The sequence below is a fragment of the Mustela erminea genome, chromosome 1, assembly GCF_009829155.1.
Source record: "Mustela erminea isolate mMusErm1 chromosome 1, mMusErm1.Pri, whole genome shotgun sequence".
NCBI classification, from domain to species: domain Eukaryota; kingdom Metazoa; phylum Chordata; class Mammalia; order Carnivora; family Mustelidae; genus Mustela; species Mustela erminea.
In genome coordinates, this window is record NC_045614.1 from 12,672,000 (window position 1) to 12,679,932 (window position 7,933).

The 7,933-nt window shown below is 43.7% G+C and overlaps 1 pseudogene; it reads left to right on the forward strand.

The window, feature by feature from the left end:
- The first annotated feature begins 2,491 nt into the window (after positions 1–2,491).
- On the forward strand, positions 2,492–3,657 carry LOC116600398 (annotated as a pseudogene).
- Positions 3,658–7,933: the final 4,276 nt, after the last annotated feature.

A 7,933-nucleotide genomic window follows, 5' to 3' on the forward strand; every position in this document is an offset into this window, starting at 1 on the left:
GAGGTCACTGCATCTGTGTGAGTGCGCAGGGCTGATGGCAGGGCTCAGGTGCCTGTGGGCCTGCTGGGTGCCTCTCTGGTGTGAGAGCTTAAGGCAGCCACACCTGTGGGGATGGGTGGCAAGGGGAATGCAGGTACGTGGAGGTGTGGGACCGCCCACAAGGAGGTGTTTGTGAGACACAGGAAGCACCCAGATCCCAGTCTGTGAGACAGGCAGCCACCCACCCCTGAGAAGAGCTGTTCTGAGGTGCTTCTCCTTCTGTTCTCACACACACCTGGGCAGAGGCTCAGTGGCTGCCCTGGATGGCACAGGTAGGCTTAAGGGCAGGTGATGGGTTCTTCCTCCCTCATCTGCCCTCTGGCCCTAGACACTCACTCTCTGTCTCCTTGGGGACAGGCTGGGCTGTGAATCAAGGGAGAGACAACTCAGAATTAAAGGAGCACCGGGGAAGGTCCATTTTGTTTTTAAAAGAAAAAATGGGTCAAAATTCACATAATAAAGAATTAACCTTTTTGAATTGTACAAATCATAGGCATTTGGCACATTCATGATGTTGTGCAATCACCACCCCTTTCTAGATGTCAGATATTTTCATCACCCAAAAGGAAACACTGTCTTCATTAGTAGTCACTTCCCCATTCCCCCCTACCAAGTCTCCAGCTTACCCCAACCCCTAATCTACTTTTTGTGTCTATGAATTTGCCTATCTTTGGTATTTCATATGAACGGAATCAGACAATCCTTTCTTCAGACAACCTTTCTTGCCTGGCTTTATTTCACATAGCAGAATGTTTTCAAGGTTCATTTATGAGGCAGCATGTGTTCCTTCTTTGTTGTGTAAAAAACACACAACAGAAAATGTATGACCTCAACCATTTTAAGTATGCAGTTCAGTGGTGTTAAGTGTATTCACGTTGTTGTAATTGATCTGCAGAACTCAGGTCACCCTGCAAAACAGAAACTCTACACTTATTAAACAAAACTCTCCATTTCCCACTCTCTGTAGCCCTGGGCAACCTCCATTCTACTTTGTTTCTATGAATTTGACTGCTCTAGAGACCTCAGATAGGTGCGATCATACTGGATTTGTCCTTTCTGGGGACTGGCTGATTCCACATAGCATAAAGTTTCTTTGGTGTTATAACATGAGACAGGATTTCTTCCCTTTCAAGGCTGAATGATATTCCATTATACGGATATCTCACAACTTGTTTATCCATCCATCCACCAATGAACATTGGGGCTGTTTCCATCTCAGGGCTCTTGTGGCTAGTGCTGCTCTGACCAGGAGTGTGCAAATACATCTTCCAGACGCTGCTTATGCCACTTTTGCATATCCATCCAGATGTGTAATGCCTGTGGAATAGGTAGTTCTATTTCTAATTTTTAATTTATGGATGGAAAACCATTCATACTGTTTTCCATAGCTGTTGCATGACTGTGCTGTCCCACTAACAATGCACAGATTTCCACTCTCTATACCTCCAGTACAACTGAGTGTGATTTAGACATTCCCAGTGTTGGGCCACCAACACTTCCATTTAGGTCCAAGATATTTCCCCACCCCCGAAGGAAATCTACAACCCATTAAAAGTTCACTCCCCATTCCATCCTCCTCCCGTTCCCTGGCAACCGCTAACCTGCTTTCTGTCTTGATGCATTTACCTATTCTGCATACTTCAAATAAATGAACTCATACAATATGTGGTCTTTGCGGCTGGCTTCTTTCACTCAGCATATTGTCTCAGGATGTTGTAATGTGTGTCAGTACTTCATGCTTTTGTATGCCACAAAGATACTCCATCATATGGATATACCACTTTTTGTTTACCATTCATCGGTTGATCCATTCTGTATTGTTAAAAAGGTGTTTCATTTTTGCATCACGTCTGTTGGTGGCAGAGAGAGGAAGACAGAGAGACAGAAAGACAGAGAAGTAACCCTGGATGAAACAGATGCTTGGAAGGAGAGCAGTCCTCACAGGGAGCTGGGGCAGATGTGAGTCTGTTGCCTCTTGGAGAAGGGTATGAGAGATCCCACAGCCGCCAGCCTTGGTTGCTCCACGGAGCAGGTGTTTGGGGATAGGAGAGTGGGTAGGGCTTGAGGAGATGGAAGGAGATTCAGTGAATTGCATTGTTAAGTGACCAGAGATGAGTGCCCAGCAGGGGTTGCAGAATGTGATCTGGTGATGCTGGTCAGTGCCGCATCCTTGTGGGGGACTCACACAAGTAGGACCACACAACAATAGTACCTAAGAGTTGAACTTGCACACCTTACCTTAGCGCCACTGCAGTCCTGTGGTATTCCACATTCCCAGTGAGCCAGTAAGGGCAATGCTGACAATTAAACCGAGCCTACAACCTCTGCATGCCACACGGGAGAGGTGCCCTCCAGCTGACGACAGCAATTAGGCAGGAAAGCCAGGTGGTTGTAATTATTATTACCAGTATTATTTTTTACTGCGTTCTTACTATGCTCCAAGGCCTGTGCTATGCACTTGAAGCTCATGATCTTCCGTAGACCCCATTCAGCTCCCAGGTTCTCTGAAAGTATCACGAGCATCAGGTGGCAGAGGGACTGGCCATGGTCTGCAGGGTGAAGACTCTCTGCTCCCTCTGGAAGTCCTCTTGGGCCAGGCTCAGCTTGGACCCAGAGCTCCTGCCCACCAGGCCACCTTCACTCTCTCTCCACGCAGGGATGGCAGCCACTGTGGGTGTAAACCACAGCTCCGTGTCTGAATTCATCCTCGTGGGCTTCTCCACCTTCCCACCTCATCTCCTGCCCATCTTCTTCCTGCTGTTCCTGCTCATGTACCTGTTCACACTGCTGGGGAACCTGCTCATCATGGCCACTGTCTGGAGCGAGCGCAGCCTGCACACACCCATGTACCTCTTCCTGTGTGCACTGTCCATCTCTGAGATCTTCTACACCTTGGCCGTCACCCCACGCCTGCTGGCCGACCTGCTCTCCTCCCGCCGCACCATTGCCTTTGCAGCCTGTGCCAGCCAGATGTTCTTCTTCTTCACATGTGGTTTCACCCACTCCTTCTTGCTCACCGTCATGGGCTACGACCGGTATGTGGCCATCTGCCACCCATTGCGATACAATGTGCTCATGAGTCCCTGTGGCTGTGCTTGCCTGGTGGCCTTGTCTTGGGCTGGTGGTTCGGTCATAGGGCTGGTGGTGACCACAACTATTTTCCACCTCACCTTCTGTGGACCCAATGAAATCCAGCATTTTGTATGTCATGTGCCCCCTCTCTTGAAGCTGGCCTGTGGAACTGATATACCAGTAGTGGCCCTGGGTGTGGGGCTGGTGTGCATGATTGTCTTGTTGGGCTGTTTTCTCTTCATCCTCCTCTCCTACACCTTAATTGTGGCCGCCATCTTGAAGATCCCTTCTGCTGAGGGCAGGCACAAAGCCTTCTCTACTTGTGCTTCCCACCTTATTGTGGTTGTTGTGCACTATGGCTTTGCCTCTATCATCTACCTCAAGCCCAAGAATCTGCACTCCCAGGAAAGCAACACCTTGATGGCCATCTCCTACACGGTCCTCACGCCCTTCCTCAGTCCCATCATCTTCAGTCTCAGGAACAAGGAGCTGAAGATTGCCATGAGGAAGACCTTCCTCAGTAAACTCTATTCCTCCAGCATCTAAGTGGCCAGTGTGAAGGTGGTGTTAGAAGAAGGTAGAAGGATGACCATATCCCCATCTGTACAATGGGGTTAACAGTGACTACCGAGTACGATTGGTAAAGGTGTGTGATGGCACGCAGGACATAGCAGGTGCTCAATAAATGTGAGCCTTACTTCTTCTTTCTCCTTTGATTTGTGTATTGCATATTAGTGTCATTTGTAATCAAACAGTTTTCTTAAGATATAATCCACATGCCATAAAATTTACCCATTTAAGTACACAATTCAGTTGGTCTTCCCTATATTCAGTTATGTGATCATCACGACCATCAATTTGAAACATTTTTGTCACCCCAAAAGGAAACCCCTATGCATTCAATCCCATTTCTCCTCCAATTCCCATAACCCCCAGCCCTAGGAAACCATTTTTCCCCTAAATTATGGTTTAAATTCTTTTTTTTTTTTAAGATTTTATTTATTCATTTGACACAGAGAGATCACCAGTAGGCAGAGAGGCAGGCAGAGAGAGAGAGAGGAGGAAGCAGGCTCCCCGCGGAGCAGAGAACCCGATGCGGGACTCGATCCCAGGACCCTGAGATCATGACCTGAGCCGAAGGCAGCGGCTTAACCCACTGAGCCACCCAGGCGCCCTATGGTTTAAATTCTTAAATTGAAGTATAGTTGCCAGAATATTACCTTAGTGTCAATTGTACAACATAGTGATCTGATGCCACACAATGCTATTCGAATACGATTGCCTACATTCCCTATGCTGTACCTTTCATCCCCATGACTTGCTCATCCGCTTTGCCTGTTTGGAACATTCATATAAATGGAATTACATTAGGTGGTCTTTTTGACTGAGCTCTTTCACTTAGTACAATGTGTTCAAGATTCCTTCATGTTGTAGATATATGAGACCTTCTTTCCTTTTTATTGCCAAATACTATTCTATTATATGGACATACAATATTTCCTTTCTTTCTTTTCTTTAATTTAAATTTTAGTTAGTTAACATACATAGTTAACATACATAACATAGAAATATTAATTTCTAGAGTAGAAGTGGTTCTTCTCTTACATACAATACCCAGTGCTCATCACAAGGGCCCTCCTTAATCTTCCTCAGCCACCTAGCCCATCCCTCTCCCACCTCCCCTCATCAACCCTCAGTTTGTTCTCCATCATTAAGAGTCTCTTATGGCTTGTTTCCCTCTCTCCTTATTCTCCCCTTCCCATACTTTCTTTTTTTTTTTTTTTCTTAAATTCCCTATATGAGTGAAATCGTATGGTATTTGTCCTTCTCTGACTTATTTCGCTTAGCATAATACCCTCTAGCTCCATCTATGTTGTTGCAAATGGCAAGATTTCATATTTCTGATGACTGAGTAATATTCCTGTGTGTATATACAAAACCACATTCTCCCTATCCAGTCATCACTCAGAGGACATTGGGGTTCTCTCCGTAGTTCGGCTATTGTTTATCATGGGGTTTCTGTATTTCATCTGTCTCTTTATCATTTGTTGACCTTCTCAGTATTTCTACTCTTGGCTATTTTGGATAATGCCACTAGGAAAGCTTGTGTACCCTTTTTTCTTGAATATCTGGTTTCATACCGCTGTGTATATACTGAGGAGTAGATTTTTTGATCCAATCATAGCTCTATGTTTAATTTTTTAATTACTTTTTATTGTGTTATGTTAGTCATCATACAGTATGTCATCAGTTTTTGATGTAATGTTCCAAGATTCATTGTTTATGTAAATACCCAGTGCTCCATTCAATACATGCCCTCTTTAAAACCATACCAGACCAACGCATCTCAATAGCCCACTCCCCTCCAAAACCCTCAGTTTGTTTCTCAGAGTCCACAGTCTCTCATGGTTTGTCTCCCATTCTGATTCCCCTCCCTTCATTTTTCCCTTTCTTCTCCTAATGTCCTCCATTCTATTCCTTATGTTCCACAAGTCAGTGAAACTATATGGTAATTGACTTTCTCTGCTTGACTTATTTCACTCAGCATAATCTCCTCCAGTCCCATTCATAATGATGCGAATGTTGGGAACTCATCATTTTTGATGGCTGAGTAATATTCCATTGTATATATGAACCACATCTTCTTTATCCATTCGTCTGTTGAAGAGCATCTTGGCTCTTTCCACATTTTGACTATTGTGCATTGGTGTTATGAACATTGGGGTGCATGTGGCCCTTCTTTTCAGTACATCTGTACATTTGGGGTAAATAACCAGTAGTACAATTGTCAGGCCATAGGGTAGCTCTATTTTTAATTTTTTGAGGAACCTCCACACTGTTTTCCAGAGTGGTTGCACCAATTTGCATTCCCACTCACAGTGGAAGAGGGTTCCCCTTTCTCCACAACTTCTCCAACATTTGTTGTTTCTTGCCTTGTCGATTTTTGCTATTTTACCTGGTGGAAGGTGATATCTCAGTGTGGTTTGATTTGAGTTTCCCTGATGGCTAATGATGATGAAAACTTTTTCATGTGTCTGTTAGCCATTGTACGTCTTCTCTGTAGAAGTGTCTGCTCACATCTTCTGCCCATTTTTTGACTTGAATTTTGGATGTTGAGTTTGAGGAGTTCTTTATCAATCTTGGATACCAGCCTTTTATCTGTAGTGTCATTGCAAATATCTTCTTCCATTCTGTGGGTTGCCTCTTTGTTTTGTTGACTATTTCCTTTGCTGTGCAGAAGCCTTTTATCTTGATGAAATCCCAAGAGTTCATTTTTTATTTTGTTTCTCTTGCTTTTGGAGACATGTCTTGAAAGAGGCTGCTGTGACCACTGTTGAAGAGGCTACTTTAGGTTATCCTAGATATCCTAGTAGCCTAGGATTTTGATGGATTCTTGTCTCACATTGAGGTCATTCATCCATTGTGAGTTTATCTTTGTGTACCATGTAAGAGAATGGTCGAGTTTCATACTTCTACATATAGCTGTCCAATTTTCCCAGCACCATTTATTGAAGAGACTGCCTTTTTTCCATTGGATATTTTCCCTGCTTTGTCAAAGATAATTTGACCACATAGTTGAGGGTCCATATCTGAGCTCTCTACCCTGTTCCATTGGTCTATGTGTCTGTTTTTGTGCCAGCATCATGCTGTCTGGTGATGACAGCTTTGTAATGTAGCTTGAAATCAGGCAACCTGTTGCCCTCAGCTTTGTTTTTCTTTTTCGACATTTCCTTGGAGATTCAGGGTCTTTTCTGGTTCCTAAATCTTTACAAATTTTAGGACTGTTTGTTCCAGCACTTTGCAAACTGCCAATAGGATTTGGACCGGGATGGCATTGGAAGTATAGATTACTCTGGCAACATAGGCATTTTAATGATCCATATTTTTTGAGTCCATGGGCATGGAATGTTTTTCCATCTTTTTATGTCTACTTTCTAGTTAGTTCCAGTAGAGAGGCATTCACCAGACGGATTCAGCTCAACGAGGTCATGACAATGACACATTACTAAAAGTTTCATAGGCAAATAAGGAAGAAGCCTTACAATTGATGTCATATGGAAACTCCTCCTAAAATGGCTTTTAACGCCTGTGCTCTCTCCATCTCTTTCTTTACCAGGCTCTGAGCTATCAGCTCTTTCTTTCCCTAAAGACACCATCATTACAAGCCATAAGATTTTCACCTCTCTCACACTGTCCCCTTCCCCACACAGCAGAGTCTGCAGCCCTGTCAGGTGCAGCCACCACTTCTCTCCTTTTCTTATGTGGATATCTCTCTCTGTTCCACTGCTAACTTATGGAAATCTCTCTCCCCATCCCTTCCATCCATCTTCATACCAAATGTTCCACTTAGAAATAAGTCTCTTCTTACAGTTTCAAAGGTTGGGCAATTATAAATAACAAGCCATTTTTTTTTGTTGTTGTTGGAACAAATTGCCTTTTTACCTCCTCTTTGCAAGTTTTTAGGAATAAAAAGACACTATGTTAAACATGTTGAATGTAGTATGATACCCAACATGTAGTGTATACTCATATGGTAACTATTATTAGTTTTTACCATTGCCGTACCAGCAGCCCAAGAGCCAGAAATAATATTCCTGTTAGCTAATTGAGTCTGAATAATGTATATGCCCACACACATACGGTGACTCCCTCTACCCCACAATATTATATAATCACAGGCTGGGAGCATTGATAGAAGTTTACACAGGGTCAGTTTCAAGGAGAATGCAACCACACTGAACCAGTCAAGTCCTAGATTCAGCCCCTACATCATGGTATATACAAAATTAATTCAAAATGGATCAAAGGCCTGAATGTAAGA